At 43.0% G+C, this 18,124-nt stretch overlaps 1 protein-coding gene across 9 annotated transcripts in view; it reads left to right on the top strand.

Annotated features, from left to right (window-relative positions):
• Nucleotides 1-18,124, top strand: part of ESRRG (estrogen related receptor gamma) — a 448,915-nt gene that overhangs the window by 71,971 nt on the left and 358,820 nt on the right. The window lies entirely within an intron of this gene.

Here is an 18,124-nt window from a genome sequence, read left to right as displayed (position 1 = left end):
CCGCACGACAGTACCGGCCGCCCGGGGTTCAGTAGCTCTCGCCTCTCGGACAATTATTTAGCATTACTGGCCCGGGTGTTGGGGGGGGAGGGGGGGGGAAGAATGGAAGGAGAATGATTTTTTGGCCACTGACACATCCTACCCCGCAGGTTGTGTGTGTGTGTSTGTCTCTCCCGCCCAGGGTCAGGAGTGCCGGCAAAGTGACGAGGCTTTAGCCAGCAAGAGTTYAGGGCCGGGGTCCCGGGGTGGCTCCGGCGGCTGCGAGCGGAGCAGGGGGACCAGACTCTGCCAGCCGGTGCCGGGGCGCGCGTGGCTGTCGCGGCGCTGCCGTGTCGCCCTGCCCCCCCCCGCCGTGCCCTCYCGGGAGCCCCGAAGTGTCCCGGCTGCGGTGCGGGGCGAGGCCGGCGGGGGGGCCCGTTCTCGTCCCCGTGCCCGTCCCTCCCCCGCCGTTCGCTCCTTCCTGGAATACTTGTGCGGGAGCGGAGCAGGCCCGGGGGCAGCCCTGCCCGCCGGGCGGGGGTCACGGCGCTCCGCTGCCGGCCCCGGGTGGCGGGAGCGGCGGCGTGGCCGCCCCACGCGGGACGCGCTCCTGTCCGCCCGTGCCGGGGTGTCGGGACCCGCGGGCGGACGCGCGCACACAAAGGCAGCGCGCTCCCGGCATCGGCAGGGCGAAGGAAGGAAAGTGTGCAAAGTCCGCGCACTGCCCGCTCCTCCGGCCGCTTGGCCCTCCCAGCGCCGGCCGTGGGCAGGAGGGGGATTTGGGAAAGCGGCTGCCTGTGGGGTCTGAATGTCACCTGGCTGTGAGGAATTTTTTTTTTTTCCTTTTTAAAATTATTTTTTAGGAAAAATTATTTTATTTTTAATTTTTCTCGTGGTCATTAGTGCCATGAAGAAATGACTGGTCTGGAGGTACATTTTGAAGTGCTGGGTGTACTGGGTCTAGTTAATATGTTTTTCGTGATCCCGGAGAAGAGAGGACTGCATTTAAGAGATGACTAAATAATGGGGGAGGCAAGTAAAAATGAGTAGAATATAAAGGAGATGAAAATGAAGGTGMGTGGTAGTGTGGGAAGGCAGGCACTGAGCAGCTTGCGTTTCTCTCCTGTAATTCTTCCCCTCCCCTATTCTGTGCCCCCATCCCACTCCACCCCCACCGCCTGGAATCCTGTCTTTTTATACTATTAAGGAGAGTCTGATAGTAAACATCACACAAAAGAAAAACAGATGACCCCCCCCCTCCCGCTTCACTGTCTGTGACTGGGTAATCTGAGTGCCCTTTGTATAAACCCACAAAAGTTTTAGGCATTTAGTAGCTATCCTGTTTAAAATACAACATGTAAAACTTGCCTGATACCTTTCATTGTTACTTCCCTGGTTTATTTCAGAGGACAAACAGTTCTGGTGTAGCATACCTCCCCTCACTTTCAGAATGGGAGTAATTTACAATATAACCTACATTAGATTATACATGGTGCAAGCATTGCATTTCCACTGAAAATAGCCAAAGACTTAGAATGACGAAGCAACTCATGGTTATGATCTTCCTTGTCTTGAGAGCATCAGGGTAGCTATGGTTCARTGTGCTGGGGAGGGGGGCTCCGTTGTGTGAGGTGTTTCATGTCTGTACAGGAATCTGGCAGGTCTCCTTTTAGAGGACTTTAAAAATGTGCCAGGGGCAGGAGAAGGTAAACACGACATTCAGCATGCACATTATCAAAATAAGGAAAACAAATCGATTGCATTAACTGTGCAGCACCACAGTTATTCCACAGTATTTTGTCAGAAATTAAAAGGTTACCACTAGAGTACTATATCCATATCTCCAGCCCGGCACCACTTATTACTGCAATGGTATTTCAATATTAAGTGATCTTAGAGATATTTCGTCTTTCATTTTGAATCCCGAATTTGAATCAGCATTAGGATGTCAGGGCTGTGAGATAAGGTATAACAAACTAAGTAGACAGCTGAAGGGCTCCTGGTGAAGGTGTTGCTGAGAAGGATATCTTGGGCCGTTCGCAGTAACCTTGTTTACAGGGACATTTCAATTGCAACCTGGATTTCAGCGAGAGGCTGCCTGGACTAATGCCTGCGTGTCTGAAACCCATCACGAGTGTCTTTTGCGCTCTGAACCTTCTCTCTGCCTTCCTTGCATACTCRTAAAAACTTTTCTGGAWGGTTAGGATGATTTTCTGATATGAAAATTAAGATGTTTTCCTAAGAGGAACATTGCTCTTTGAACTCGTGTACATTAGCAACAAAGTATTCATGAGGTTTGATTTTTTTTTTGGCTCTCTGATGTGTCAGGATCAGTAGTTGCACCAGTCTTTTTAACTGCACGTATATGGCTTTGATTTATTATATTTTAGCCTCGGCGGTTTCGAACGTATTTTGTGGCACATGAAGTCAGTTCAAATCAGAATGTGAAAAGGAGGCATATAGTAACAAGGAACAGTTTTGTAGTGATCTGCTAATTTTTTGTTTTCTTTTCCTAAAGCTGTTCCAGGAAAATCACGTGAATTTAGCAAGTGGGTGCTAAATGCCAGCAGCCACATAGATGAAGAAAAATGCTGTTGAAATACTTTGGAATAATAAATAGGATATGTAATGGTCAACCACAAGATAAACATTTTACACGGTGTTTTTATGGCTCTAAATTGGCTGCATTGTAAACCAAGCTTAGTACTCTATTAAGTCATCAGAGTTTTCAATTATTTAAGATTTTTAGTCAGGCCGTCTAATACAGTCCTCATCATCCCCATCAGAAAATTATGCATAAGGTTGTAATTCCTTTTTGTTGCTGTGTGAGGGCTTTGTTGTGGATGGGGGTTTAATTTTGACTTATCAGGACAAATATTACAAAGCATGCACACARGAAAAAAAATTTTATGGAAATAGCCGCAGTCTTAGGAAATGGGGATAGTTACGGCACTGAAATGTACCTAATACAATTTGAGATCCACTCACTAAGAAACCTTGACAGTATCTGCCTTGCAGGTACCGTGCATTTGGAAATACTATATCTCCATTTAAATGCAGATCTTCAGTTTTCTCCAGGGGGCAGTTGGCGAATCTTTCGATTGAAACACCGGTACTAGAAAAACTAACTGAAGATTTACCCATGAACAAGAGACCCTTTCAAGTCTGCTTTCTTGAAATAATGATTATAAAATTTCCTAATATTGCAATTTTATATTGATTTTGAATGCCTTTTCAGAAGTCACGGGGAAGGAGTAGTGCCTTTTACTCAAGGTAGGCCAATGTCTGCACGCTTGTTTAGCAATCCTAACAGAGATAACTGCTACAAATAACTTCTTTGTTTTTACATGGGTATTGTGTTTGCATGTGAGTTTTGTCAAATGGACAGAGCAGTCTTGCTTTGATTTTGACCTAGATTCCTCCTGATTATTCCAATACAGCTAGTACCTGCTTATTTCCCACTGTGAAAATAGGAGAACAACTGTTGATGCTATCTAGCTGGGGCTGCATGGGCAGTAGGCACKCATGTCCARTCCTCTCTCCTCCTCCTYCTTGKCTTCCTTWGTAATGGATAAAATAGCACTGGAGGCCAAAGAGGGGCAAGCCAGTATTTCCCCTCCTGTGAATTTTCATTCTTTGATTCCAAGAAAACGGGGGGGAAAAAAAAGAGTAGAATGAGTGAATTTATTTCCATCTCCCTATTTGACATGCAAATTTTGCATGTTTACAGGGATGAACAGGGCCATGAAACAAGTCATACCTCCACCTTATTCTGTATTTGTTGGAAACTCGGTGCCAGTCCTCCTTAGAGGGGCTTGTCTCATCCAATGCAGTTTTCTATATTTGTCAGCTGTTTAGTTTGTGGTGTAACCCAAGGATTGAATTAAGTGCCCAGGACACAGGGAATGACAGCTCCCTGTTTGGARTGCAGGCAGCCCAAACTACCTGAATCAGGGCAGGCTGTAGATCCTGATCTTTTCTGTGTTGGAGGTCCATGCACTCYCTGCATTTCCTGGTTGCTCGGTCCTCCCACTGTGGGCAAGGGTGCTGCCTGGGGATGCTGCCCTTGTCCCTGTGCCAGAGGCATGAGACTATGGAAATACCATCCATATTATGCTTACCTGTTAATGGCATATAACCCACTGCCTCAATACCCTGGAGAAAACGTGCACTTCAGCATCTGCGTGGAGTTCAGACAGATCTGCAAAGTCCAATCTTACATGCACCAGCATTAATGGCAGAGCTCCCATCCAGCTTAATTGATATTCCTATAAACATCTGCAGGTTTCTGTTTCTAGTGGAGGCTACAGCTGGGTGGACTTCTTAAAGGGATGTTTTGCATATTGAGGTTGAAAGGGAAGTCGAGCCTGATACATTAACTTATCATCGGTGTCATTCTCTTGACATCATTTGGATTACTACAAGCATATACGACAAGGAGATTAGGTGCAAGATCTTCACACTCTCATCCTTTTCTTAGCACGTTGATCAGTGGAGATGTTACTTCTCTGAAAACCTTGTTCTAAGTCAAGTCTAGGCAAGCACAAACCTGTGCRTGCATATACAAGTGGAGCAGGGCCTATCCTTTATAATATTTTTTTCCCTTTAATATCTAGGCAAGATCTCTTATTATAACTCAACCATTAGGGAAAAGAAAATGGAACTTTTCTCAAACAGCTTTTCTGTTGGGGAATCTAGTGGCAGTTGCTTTGAAGCATGTGTAATTGATTATCATACATTTATTTTAAAAAGGAGACATAACAAGGAATCTAACATGATGTTTTGGAATATATCTTCTCCCCACAATGTTCTTGAGGGAAATGTAAGGTTGCAGGCATCATTTCATGCCCTGTATGTTTTTGAACATAAATCAAAGAAATTGTTGGAGAGTTATAGATGTTCATAGCAACTGTAGCTATAATAAACACATGCAGTATATATTTTCCAAGCTATTTTGTATGGGTGAAAAGCTGAAGTTGGCATTTTGTACGAACAATTCAACTTAATCACTTAAAATTTATTTCCTAGTTAGGRTGGTTTACCAGCGTAGCATGAAGTTGTACACCTTCATTTAAGTTCATCTGGTTATGAAGCCTCAGTTAAAATTGGAAAAGAATTTAAATTGGATCTAGATACCTTGAATGAATTATTCCCAACATCAAATTTATCATGATGCCGCCATGATGATATTTACATCTGTATTATCACCTACATTGGTCTCAACGTGTGCTGGATGTTTTAGAGAGCAAATAGAAGATAGGTACAGTGTGGAAACCCAAACAATTTTGATTGGACACAAAGCACGAAATRTAAGCATATTTAATATGATGGGACAGAAAATCTTGAATGATAGAGTAGYGCAGAGCTTCTAATAAGAACAGCAAGTAGCTTAGGCATATACAGTTCCTGATGATTGTTTTAGTTTGGTTTAAAGTCTTGATAGGTGAAAAGAAAAAARCAACTTTTATGGAGGTGTTTAAATGAGAAGAGCATAGCTACTCRTTTTGTGATAATGCAGAAGGTGTTCCATATGTTGATTAGGATCCATGTGTATTAGAAAGTCAAAAAAGAAAATCCGGTAGCCACAGTTACAATGTATATGGATAGACTGAAAAAATGATACATTCAGGATCTGTGCGGGAATCAGGCAGGTCTARATGAATAGAATTTCAGGCTTAATATTTAAGCAAAGTCGTAAGTATCTGAAAAAAACAGGATATGTTTCTTGTAGTCTCTGTGTACTTTTGGATTCTGAGATTGATAATTAAAACTGATACTGCTTATTGAAAATTTTGAGACTAGCTGGAAGATGGGACTTTTTTAAAAAGTGTCACTGTGCCTCTGCTGGACTTCTGTTTTATTGTGATTACCTTCAATTGTTCCTCTTTAATTACAAGAGCCAGGAATCTCTTTTTAAACAAGAAAGTGGCTCTCTTATTACTTGACTCCTGGAAACAAGGTTTTAAAATACAAAACAAATGTTCGTGTAAAAACTGAGAATTTGCTCTAGTTTAGTGGTCTTTAGTATTAGCAATGAGTGTCTTCTTGATGATATTTTTGAGTTTTAAGATCCTCATGAATTAAATGAGCTTTTTAAATTGTTATAACTGACAGAAATCAGGAAGACAAGCATGGTCCATCTTGGACACCTGTACTAGTCTAGATTTTAGAAGAGCAGGCAGTGGGGTTGGCTTCAAAGGGCCACCATTTCCACTGGGGACAGGTGGAGATGGGATGGCGACCTACAACTTMTGATATCACGTAAGTTTGGGGTCAGCCTCCCCTTCATTTCTCTCCTAGCTCTTGCTCCCCATCCTCTCTGAACATTTTTTTGCCGTATTAAGTAGTCTTAATAGCCAGACTACTCTACCCTGCCCTCTGAAGGCTGGTAAATAGGTTTTGAATTGTTACTGTTCTCCTTGATGGACATAATCCTGTGAAAACAAAATGCAATGAGAAAAGCAGAAAGGAGAGAAAAGGGAAGTCAAGAGTGCTGTGGGTTGAGATGTGTCTGGGAAGGCTGGGAGGACAAAGATTTTGCAATTCCCATTTGTCCCATGTTCGGAACCTGTGCATACTTGTACAAAAGAGTACAGCTGAAGGAGCTGTGTCCCTGGATCTGTATGGACCCAGGTGTGACAAGGAGGCACTGTTATGGAGGAAAGGTAAGAAGTGGAGTCAAACTGAGAGGGGTGAATGTCCTCCAGCCCTGACAAGTGCCAGTAGGTCTGTGTGGGGTTGGATGTCTGGATATGGTCATAATACTGCTCCTGCTGCATTCAGAAGTCTCAGCCTTTCTGTGGCTGATAGTTGGGTATTTAGAGGCTCTTGAGGAGAAAACTTCATTCACTGAAATTCCTGCTTCCGCTGGGATTTTTTTTTTTTTACTTGTCTTAAATTAGTGCATTGAGTTTCACCTGGCAAAAAGAACTTGTTTTACTCTGTGCTGAATTTCTAATGGAAAAAAAAAAAACCCTCTTCTGCCATACTACAGTCAAAAGGGACCAGGTGGACAAGTSCTGTGAGTGAGTTATGTGCAATCTGGGCAGCAGGCTGGGCACTGGAGCACAGAGAGCAGGCGGTTCAAGGTCACTCATGGTCCTGTGTATGGCACATCTGGGAGCAGGATGCACAGCCGTGAGCTTTAGTCCTTTACTGTTCCCCAGCATGCAATCCCCTCTCACAGCCTGAGTGACAGAGGGACAGAAGCTGTGCTTTTGCAACCTGCATTAAATGTGATGGTGTCAGTTTAGGYACGGAAAGGTGAGGCGATGTGTCGGAGGTGACACAGACAGACAGTGGAGCCTTGCCTCATAGCCAGGATTTTGAGTCACTGCCTTGCASTGTCCCTGGAGGGAGAAGAGCATGATTAAACCTGCCGGTGCCACCACACACTTTCATTTCTCTGGTGTGACACTGTCCAGTGGACAGGATCCTTTTCCCAAAGGAGACAGAGAAATTTGTGCGGAAGCGCGTGTTGGTTCATTGTGGTTACCCTGCTATTAAATGGTGCCTAATTTTTACAATAATGATTTTGATCTTTTACTAATCAGATTTTGCTTGTTCTTATTTTTTTTATTTGAAAGAAGGTGAGGACATAAACTGTGAGTGTCTGAAAATTGGGCCACAAGCCCTTACAGTTGTTTGTGCTTGTGAATTAGTGTGTGCACACATGTGCAATGTGCATACACAGACTTGGATGTTGTATATGCACAGATCTCAATTATTTTGCTGTTTGAATCACAGAGCATGTTGTCTTGATGTACTGTCAGTTTTGGTTTCTGCCCTTTGGAATCAAGTTCAAAATATTAAAGAAATAACACGCAATATACTAGTAGCTAGAATAGTCATAGTGCCCGAGGGGAAAAGAGGGTGGTGATTAATCTGTTTTACAAATGCCCGGGAAAAAAMCCCTCAACTCCTCCTGACCAAACTCTGCAATGGTGCACTTTTGAAAGAGATTCTTCTGAATTTTGTTTCTGGGACTTTCTGGCTATCCTGGAGAGAGAAGTAGGTCCTGTTTGGGAAGCAGCATGCAAGCTCTCCTGGAGAGAGAAGTAGGTCCTGTTTGGGAAGCAGCATGCAAGCTCTGCGGTCATGCTCTGACAGTGCCAAGGGAACGTGTGGTCCCAGTTGCTCTTTGGAGAATCACCCTGGGCTAAATGGTGAAACAACTAAATCTGAATTAATTATTGATAATTCTTTAACATCAAATGTGAGGATGTGTTTGGAGTATTGCTTCCCAGTTAAGAGCTGAAATAGCGCTAGCAGATGTGTTCTTTTTAAATTCTGAATTTCTGGTCTTACTAGTTTGCCTGGGCAGCGGTCAGAGCCGCAGAAGCTGGTGCAGGTTCTGCGCATTCCTGGGTTGGTTCTGTAGGGCTGAGGCAGGAGCTAAGGGGGCACTAACAGATATTTGTAGTCACACTGAAACTTTGGTCAGAATTACAAACTTTGCGGAATTTTGGACGTTGTGCTCCATGGTTTTAGTCCGACAGGGACCAGGCTAGACCAGGCTCTAGATAAAATATTAACTGAAAGAATGAGCCCCCTCTCACTCCCAAAATCTTTTGATTTGTACTCTGTATCAGAAAGAAAAGCATTGAGCAGTGCGTGACAGATGCAAGGCAGGCTCAGGATTAATTTAGGATAAACAGGATGCCTGTTGCACTTAATTTAGCAATTCTAAGACAGAAAATGCTTTTGAGTGCAGCTAACAGCTTCTCATCTGCAAATGCCACAATCAAGACAAAGCAAAAGATATTGTGGCGAATTCTGCAGTTCACAGTCCTGACACAGTCAGAACCTCCTATTACAGTGAGGGAGACTTCTGCTTGTATCACGGCTGTCTGGGATGCAGAATTTCAGGGTGGYGTTAATAAAAATAATACAGTAAATATGCCATTTCAAAAGTCCTGCAGGACATGCAGCAAACGCCGGTGGTTTGAACTGGGTGAAGTTGTCAAAGGTTGCTTTGCTCTCCAGAGCCTGGCAGTAGCTCCACTGAAATGTGATGCCATTGGTTTTCAGCAAAGGTTTCTTTCTGCAGGGCTGCAAACAGAGATCAGCTGCTACTGTGTATACACAACTAGGGAGCAAATCAAGCAGCACATTTAAGCAGCCTTTTTAACCCTGAGACTTTCCAAGATTTCTTCTTCACGCAGGAAGTTTCCTTTATATTGTCAGCTGTAGCACTTTGCTCATGTAATGAGATCAGAGCTAGGATCACTGCTGCACAGTAGAAAGACTTCCTTAAGACATTTGTCCTTGAAACTGCACCAAACTCTTGGAAGAACCCAGAACCTGTAAGTATGTATGATATAGGCAACAATAGCACGGTGCAAAGCTGCAATCAACCATTATGCGATATCCGATTAGCAGGGCAGGAGGGATTTCTTTTTTCGGATGTTATGTTACATTCATTTTCAATTTGTTCTAAGGAAACAAATCAATTCGGGCTTCTGATACAGTGACTTTGCAGTAGATGAGCTTGTAGTAATATGTTTGATTTAACTATTTGTTGCTGTCATTGTAGCTTGTGGGACAAATATTGTATCCATCAAACTGTAAAGAACTTTTCTTATGTTTTTAGGCATTTTTTTAAGGATTTGGGGGTTCATCTTGCAAATAAGTTTCTGCTTTGCTCTTTGATTTTGGCAACCCCACCCTACACCAAACTATAAATAACAAAGCAAACAGAATTAGTCCGTATTGTTCTTAGGTGGCAATAAAATATATGTGTTTGCAGGCTTAATTTAGTCGTTAACAATGTTGCTCTGTTTGGGGTGTTTTTTGTCTTAATTGGATTCTACTCAAGGCTGTCTATTTTGTGTTTTACTATCTTGTCTGTGTCTGTTTAAGTTACTTTGCCGGGACTGCAGTCTGGTTAAACCTGTATTTAAGCACTATTTATATTCCGAGCACATTTCTGGTAAAATAAGTGTTTGAGATTTTTATTTTTTTTTAAAGCCTTGAACAGTATAGTTGTATTAGCAGCGAGCGCCAGAGGAGGCACAACATGGATGAATGTCAGACATAGACCTCATAACCCAAGTCTTCCCTGTACTGAGTCTGACCCAAACGTGTCCAGTTTTGCGACTGCAGCTAATAAAAGCCTTGAGCTCCCTTTCAATAAATTTTTCATATGCAGTGATACTTCTGTTTATCAGATTAATTTCTCCCAGGTTAGYCTGATTGATAGCTGGATTGTGGTTTCTTAAGAGCTTTCTCCATGAAACCCCACTGAAGAGCTGCATTCCATTTAACCAGTGAATGTAAAAACTGGTAACCATGGATTCAGCCACCACTAACTGTCGAGAGCAATGACTTGTTGTAAACAATACAAATGAGCCAGGATAGCAGAAGCAACCAGACATGAAATGATTTTAATAGAAATTACGGTAAAGGTCATGTGATACTTTATTGGCTTGAATTCAGAGTTAAAGGGAAAGTATTTCGGTTTTTCAGGTTCGATTTAATTCACATCTCCTCTGGCTTCACGTCCCTGTAAGACCTCCAGAAGGGCAAATGAAACAGTCCCTTGGAAAAGCCTCTGCTTAATTGCACATTGCGACTTAGGCCCTGATTCTRAAAGTCTAGGAATAGCTACAGTATATTAGTAATTGGTGGGATTATTCACATACTAAAAATTAAGTACGCTTGTAGGAATCAGACCTTTCCAGATAAGTCAATAAAGAAAAAAAAAATATTCTATGGAAATAATAACCTGCCACTAAAGGTAAATAATGGAAGGGCAAGTTTTACTGGTGTTGTGTGGTTTGACTGGAGATTTTTGTTTGCTTGTTTCAATAACATGAAAAGAAGTTGTATTTATCCCTTTGTTTTTTAATGTTATGACTTTAATTTCTCATCTGCTGTGCCTCAAATTCTTTTCCTAATTTATAGTCTCTCTTTTGGAAAACTGGTAAACCATGGTGTCAGCTATTATAATACAGCATGATGATAGGCACATGCAGATCGCATGAGCAGTCGTGTSTCTTGTCTCAGGAATTTCCATCCCTACAAAATCTTTGCTGACTCCCAGCTGTCACATGGCTGTCACTCACAAATTCTAACCATAACCAAATCCTCCTTCCCTGTGCATGCGCTCACCAAACCTCTCAATGTACCCGTAGACACGGTCACCAGTGTCCCWGCTTAAGCACTTTCTCTGCATAAATGGGTCTCTCCTCCAAGCCTGCTGCATTCCACTAATATTTTCCCCTTAATTTTTTTCCTGGGTGTTATTTCCTTGATGTGCCTGTCCTTTGTAAGGAGGAACCTAGGATAGGAGTAGCAGTCAGTGAGAAAGGCAAGCAAAATTAGCTTCATGCGTTATTTAATGTAACCTTTCAAATTGGTGTGAATTTTAATTTGCAAATTTYGTGGCCCCCTAAACTTCTTCAAGAAAGTTAACCCTTACTGTTCTGTAGACAGCATACTGTCACCTTGCAGTATTCTGACTTACTGTTTTGTGTATTTATTTGTTGTAACATTTATTATAATTTGTAAAACTTAGATTTTAGGAGTCCTAGGCTGGAATTTGKGTTATTTTTATTTTTCTAGATTATTTCTGTATTTCATACGTGTCACATTCATCCRTTGTTTTACCGGTAATTTTGACTGATGTATTTTTCAACCAGAAGTATTTCAAGCAATTCTCATCATCAGTCTCTTACAGCTGACCAGTCTCAGCCAAGCACAGGTTGCCACTAAAATGCATAGGTAAATAAAGGAAAAATCCTGTTTTCCCTATTTCTCTGAGCTGCCTTGCCAGACCAAGGGGGCAATTGCTTGTGTGAGTCGGGAAGGTGAGATTTAGTTTATACATAGACTAATAGCAGGCAAAAATAGACTGACTTCTACTGAAAAGGAATACTTTTGAAAATTAATTCGGGGGGAAAAAATGCCAAATTGCAGAACGTTTTCTGTTGTTTGACTTTGTCAGTGTTAAGAGTGTATTGRCGTCCTCCTGTATATCAGACCTGTAAGTCTGTAAGTATATTAACATTTTACTGAAAGGGAGGAGGTGGCTGGACAGGAAAGATACCACCTTGACTTTGCRTCTTTATCCTGGAAAGAATCCAGAACTGAAAGTAAAATGCAGGTGAAAGCAYAGTGAGACTCCAGACCAATATCCAAGTAAATCAGGGAAACCACATTGGCCTCCTTACCATGAGCAGATTACAAAGCATTAATAATTCCTGCACCCCTTGAATACCAGGTGGGGGCTTTATGAATCATTGAGCTTGCCARAGGAAACCACGTTTCAGTCTGGAGGGGATAATGCAGTGTTCAGGAAGGAAGGAGTGCACCATGACTCCCTGGACTTCGGTGGCATGGGACAATGGGCAATTTTTCCTTTGCTTAAAGTGTCTTTGGCATCTTTACRATCTGTGACATATATGCTTATTCTGCTCTCCTGTATTTTGCATTGAATACAGATTTTGTAGTGCAAAATATGCAGGAGTTAGTGAGTGAGCTCCCAAAACTCTTTGCCCATCTGCAAATAGGAAGAACTGGAAAGCAGGCTCCTTTGTTTCCCTCTGGTTTATRAAGTTCAGATGCTGGTTGATGGGCAGCTGCAGGAGAATTTTTATTTGAAGCAGTGCTCTGGGAAGATGTATTTGAATCCCCAAAATGGAGACCTCAGTGTTTTAACCACAGAGGAATCTCAGTGATTGCAGTCAGTTAAATGTTGCAATGCATACCTGGGATCTGGCAGAAATAAATAGTAATAATTAATGATATCTCTCCTGTAACAACAGTAACACAGAACAGTAATATTAAGTTGTATTTTTATTGTTTTAATTCTATTCTACTTTTATGCCAAGATCACTTTCATCAATAAGACAATTTGTATATTAAATTATCATATTCRCAGTCCTTTCAACTAAAATCAAGGGGTGGTAAGTATAGGCACTTTAAAAAAAATAAAAAAATGCATTTGTGATATGGAGATAAAAGGTGTAGGGAATTTAGGGAATATAAGCTGTAATCCACATCCACTCACACGTTATTTCGTGGCTGAGATAGCCAACAGCAATGCAGGTAAGTGAGAAATAAATCGGTAACTTTTGCCAGGTGGATTCCTGGCTATTAGAAACTGGACTGAAACTACTTAATTCCATGGAGCATGGCAAACCAGTTGGTCACTCAATAACAGAATATTGTTCTTTGAATTATTAACTCTYTGTAAACATTACAGAGTTTTATAAATTTCTGCTCCTTTCTAGTTTACCTCTTAGCTGGTATGGACAAATGAGGTGGGGTTTTTTGAGGACTTTTGTAGTMATTTTGTCTTTTGAACATTTCCAAATGTACTTCCTCCCACGAGCTATTGAAGACCCATGATTTATGGGTTATAATGTTCTCCAGGTCAGCATAACTGTCATGGGGTCTAAAGACAGGACTGTGATCTGTATCAGCTGCACTAACTTTCCATTAACTTTCCGTGACTAGAGCGTGCCTTTGATTATTCTGCATTATTCACTTGTACAAAATAAGGTCATTCTCTGTGTAGTTTAGTTTTAACAGARCCAGACTGTCACTGACCATCAGCTTTTGCATGCATAGACTCTCTCCTTCCGGGCAAGGCTTTAGGCCCAGATCCACAAAAGGATTAGATGCCTTAAGTGGGACTTAAGTGGGATTTAGGCATTGAAAGCCCAAACTGAGATCCTCAATATCCCCACTGAACTGCCACCTAACCTTAGAAGTTGCCTAACCTGTGTGAGTGCCTACRTTTTCAATATCCAGCTTTCCCAGATGGCCAAAGATCTGCTTTGGATGTTCTCAAGCACTTCCATCCTGACAAGGTTGAGCCTCTCTGCTCCCATCTTTCCCCACACATCCCAATGGACTTCAGAAAGTGCAAACTCTACTTGCAACCTGGTGGATTTCTGTGTATGATGTTTTTCACTTTCTCCAGCTGTGTCCTTGAAGGAAAGGACTGTCCAGTAGGTTTCTTTCAGGAGCAGCCTGGGAACCTTGAAAAAGGTATCGAGACTAAAACATTTGAGTATCACTGCTTAAAAATGCAGGTCCTGGGGAAGAAGTGGGGCTACAGATGGGTGTGGCCTTGGCCTTCTCCTGCTGGCAGCAGTGGATCGTTCTGGCTTCTGATTTGGGTGGCACCGTGTGAGGCACGGGAGTGAGTAGCAGGGCTTAGGGCTCCATGGCAAAGGCACAACACCTGCAAGTTGGGTACTGGGATGTGAAATTACCATCACTCCAGCGATTTTCTTGGAGGATCCAGGCCCTGGTGTTTCGTAACAGCACTATTTGGATAAGGAGCTTAGGGTCCTTAGGTCACTTAGGATTTCACGTGACTGTGATACRTGGTGGATGTTTTGTTTTTTGAAAGCCAGACTTATTGGGGTGTTCCATGAGCACACCCAGAAATGACAGCCACTTTTYTTAGGGCTTCAGTCGAGCATTTCTGGAGCTGTGGCAGGATTGATAGCTGTCTCGCTCTGTGGAGGCCAAAGCAAATGTCTTGTTAGTAGCAGAGTAAGTGGTCCTGTGCCATCACTTATTTCTCAGCTGTACTCGTGACATTTCATGTGTTCTCAGCCATGTCTGTTGTTTGTTTAAATCCTKCTCAGTTCCTTGATTTATCAGTTTTCTGTAGACTTTTGTTCTAGTAGTCCCAAATGCTATCCTATTTCAAATAGATGCATCCTTATCAGCAAATAGTCTTTCATCAATAGCTTTAACTCTTTCACGTAACGCTGCATATGTCCACTTTGACCTTCTCTTTTTTAAAATACTGATTTTTGATTTTTTTTTTAAGTGGGGACAGTATTTAGGAAATCTCTTAGAATTTCTCCTGAATCATTCTGTCTTTTTGTGCTGAAATACCTTTTATCTGCATTATTCAATTAGAATATTTTTCGCTTTCTCTCTTTTTTTTTCCCCTTGAGAGAAAGAACTTTTCACAGGGAATCCCTAGTTTTTTAGTTTGTCAAAGATAGACTGTGTRCAATCTTAATATTACTTCTTGCTGCTTTTGATTTATGGAATGTGTACMATCCTGAAAACAGCAATACAGAATGTAGAACATACTTGTATAGGGGTATAGCCTAGAAATTACACAAGCACAAAAAAGATATATTTGTAAATTTAGAAACTGCAATTGTGAAAAGCCCATATAGAACGAATAAACTTAACAGGTAATAACAAGTGCAGTGTGTGTTCCTTACAAAGCTTAGAAGTGTTTATATTGAGGTAGCTAAAATTTGTAGGACTGTCAATGATAATGACACCTTAATAGCTAAGAATATTGTTCATGTATTTTTAAAAATTATACGGGGAAATCTGTTCTTTTCATGGAGAGTATATGTTGTAAATTTACCCGTAACTTTCAATCCACTAACTTTGTGTTTTCAAAATTGCATGCTATTGTTCATTTATTTTCCCATTTTAGCACACACACTAGCATTGTGGGCATTAGTTCATCATACATCATGAACATATGACTRTTTGTCTCGGTTTGAGACAATGTTTTCAGAGAAAAATGTTACAGAGTAAATGTTTCCTCTGAAGTGAAAAAAAAAATTGGTAATTTTTTTCCACCAGTATGAAATAGATGTTTGGGCGAAAGTGAAGAGAAAAATAGTTTATTAATGAAACAAGGTACCCATAGGACACAGGTGAAAAAAAAAGTAGCTGTTAGATAATTAAAAGTCCAGGAACACACGCGGCCCCCTGCCCCTACAGGTACTCAGTGCGTGGTGCGGAGAAAGATGGCGTGGTTCTTGTTGTAGGGAGAAAAAACAAAAGAAAAGCCCACGTGGCTGTTTAAGCAACAGTGGAAACCTGGGGGTAGTCCTCTCCTCACTGTGGATGAAACAGAGGGCTCGGTGTGCTTTTCTGTCACTGGCTTGGCTTCTTCTGGAGTCCGGGACAAGAGGGAGCAGCACCCGYGCCTTGTCCCCACTGGTCCGCCAGCTGATACCGCTTGCTTCCCTGTTCCTGGACCGAAGCGCTGCCAATCCACTCCAGAAGAAAATCACAGGAGTCACAGAAGGGGTGGCAGTCCAGGGAGAGCTGTTTGCCCAAGGTAACAAACCCGAGCTGGCTAAGCGGCACCAGTGTAACTCCCTTGCACACCGCAAGGTGAGTTCTCGCGGCATCCAGCGGAGCTACTGACAGCAATCGGCTGCGYRRCAGYCCYSGCTTTGAACTGCCTGCGCTGCCTTCCCAGCCTCCCCTACCCCTTCTTCCAGGTCAGATTTAAAGGCACGGGCACGTTTTTTGGGCATACAAGCAGACGGAATATAGGAATAGAGTGTTATCGTAAAATCAACCCAAGATATTTCACCCCTTATTCCATATCCATTGGCTTAAAGCCCAAACTAATACATTCTAACTCTAAAGACACACAAATATATACATSTATAGAAAATAGTGGCAGTGACATTCAGCAAGCAGTAATTATAGACATCTCAACATTACAATCGGTTTTCACTCAAAATCAAATCCCCCTGAGGTACACAACAAGTTTCTCCGTCYTCCTGCGTGTGTAACCTGGCACCTGAGCAAAGACAACCCCATGGATGGGTTTGTCTTTGCTTGAGGCAGAATTAATCCAGACATTCTTTTCTAACAGACCTCTGAGATGTACTGCTGGGACCCTGTCTCCGTCTACTGTATGCAGGGGTTCAGATTGGGCAGGGCCGGCTTGGTTGGCGGAGCCTCGGGTGTTTACCATCCAGGCAGCCTTTGCTAGATGCTGTTCCCAGTTTTTGAAAGTACACCCCCCCCCCACCCAAGGCCTTCAAGGTGGTTTTCAAAACTCCACTTTTCAGTGCTTGCCATGATGGGTCTGGGGCAGTGTRATGTAATCAACCTGCCAGGCCTCTCCATAGTTGTACTTGTCCCACCTTCCCCCATATGACAGGGATTTCACCCGCTTTGCCTGCTTGATCGCAGCGCATGTCTCACAGTCGTGAATAACCTGGGAGATACTGTCCATGGTTAGATCCACCCCTCAGTCTCGTGCCCACTTATAAGTGGCATCTCTGCCCTGGTGGCCTGAGGCATCATGGGCCCATCGAGCTATGAACAACTCACCCTTGTGTTGCCAATCCAGATCTATCTGGGACACCTTTATCTTTGCAGCCTGATCTAACTGCTCATTGTTTTGGTGTTATTAGCCCGGCTCTTGGGGACATAGGCATCTACATGGCGGTCTTTCACAGGTAGCTTCTCCATGTGGGCCGCTATGTCTTTCTACTCTTCAGCAGCCCAGACTGGTTTTCCCCTACGCTGCCAATTGGCCTTTTTCCATTTGTCCAGCCATCCCCACAAAGTGCTGGCCACCATTCATGAATCTGTGTAAAGGTAGAGCTTTGGCCACTTTTCCCTCTCAGCAACGACCAGGGCCAGCTGGATGGCTTTGAGTTCAGCAAATTGACTTGATCCACCTTCTCCTTCTGTGGCCTGTGCAACCTGTAGTGTGGGGCTCCACACAACTGCTTTCCACTTTCGGTTCATCCCGACAATGCGACAGGAACCATCAGTGAAGAGAGCGTAGCATTTATCCTCTGCTGGCAGTTGGTTGTACAGTGGAGCTTTCTCAGCCCGAGTCACTTGCTCATGTTCCTCCTTATCAGCAAGACCAAAKTCTTTACCTTCAAGCCAATTTGTAATTATTTCCAGGATCCCAGGGYGATTCGGGTTTCCAATGCAGGCGCGCTGAGTAATGAGAGCAATCCATTTGCTCCAGGTAGCATCGGTGGYGTGGTGGGTAGAGGGGACCTTAGCTTTAAACATCCACCCCAGCACTGGTAGTCGGGGTGCCAGAAGGAGTTGGGCTTCAGTGCCAATCACCTCTGAAGCAGCTYGRACTCCCTCATAGGCTGCCAAGATCTCCTTCTCTGTTGGGGTGTAGTTGGCCTCAGACCCTCGGTAGCTTCGGCTCCAGAATCCCAGTGGCCGGCCTCGAGTCTCACCAGACACCTTTTGCTAGAGGCTCCAGGACAGACCATTGCTCCTGGCTACAGAGTAGAGCACGTTCTTCACCTCTGGTCCTGTCCTGACTGGGCCGAGAGCTACTGCATGAGCGATTTCCTGCTTGATTTGGGCAAAGGCTTGCTGCTGTTCAGGGCCCCAGTGGAAATCGTTCTTCTTGAGGGTCACC

This window comes from Malurus melanocephalus, unplaced genomic scaffold (assembly GCF_030028575.1).
Source record: "Malurus melanocephalus ecotype Western Australia unplaced genomic scaffold, MMel_1.1 scaffold_48, whole genome shotgun sequence".
Taxonomy (NCBI): domain Eukaryota; kingdom Metazoa; phylum Chordata; class Aves; order Passeriformes; family Maluridae; genus Malurus; species Malurus melanocephalus.
Note: the sequence above shows the minus strand (reverse complement) of the source record. Positions and strands in the feature narration are given on the sequence as shown.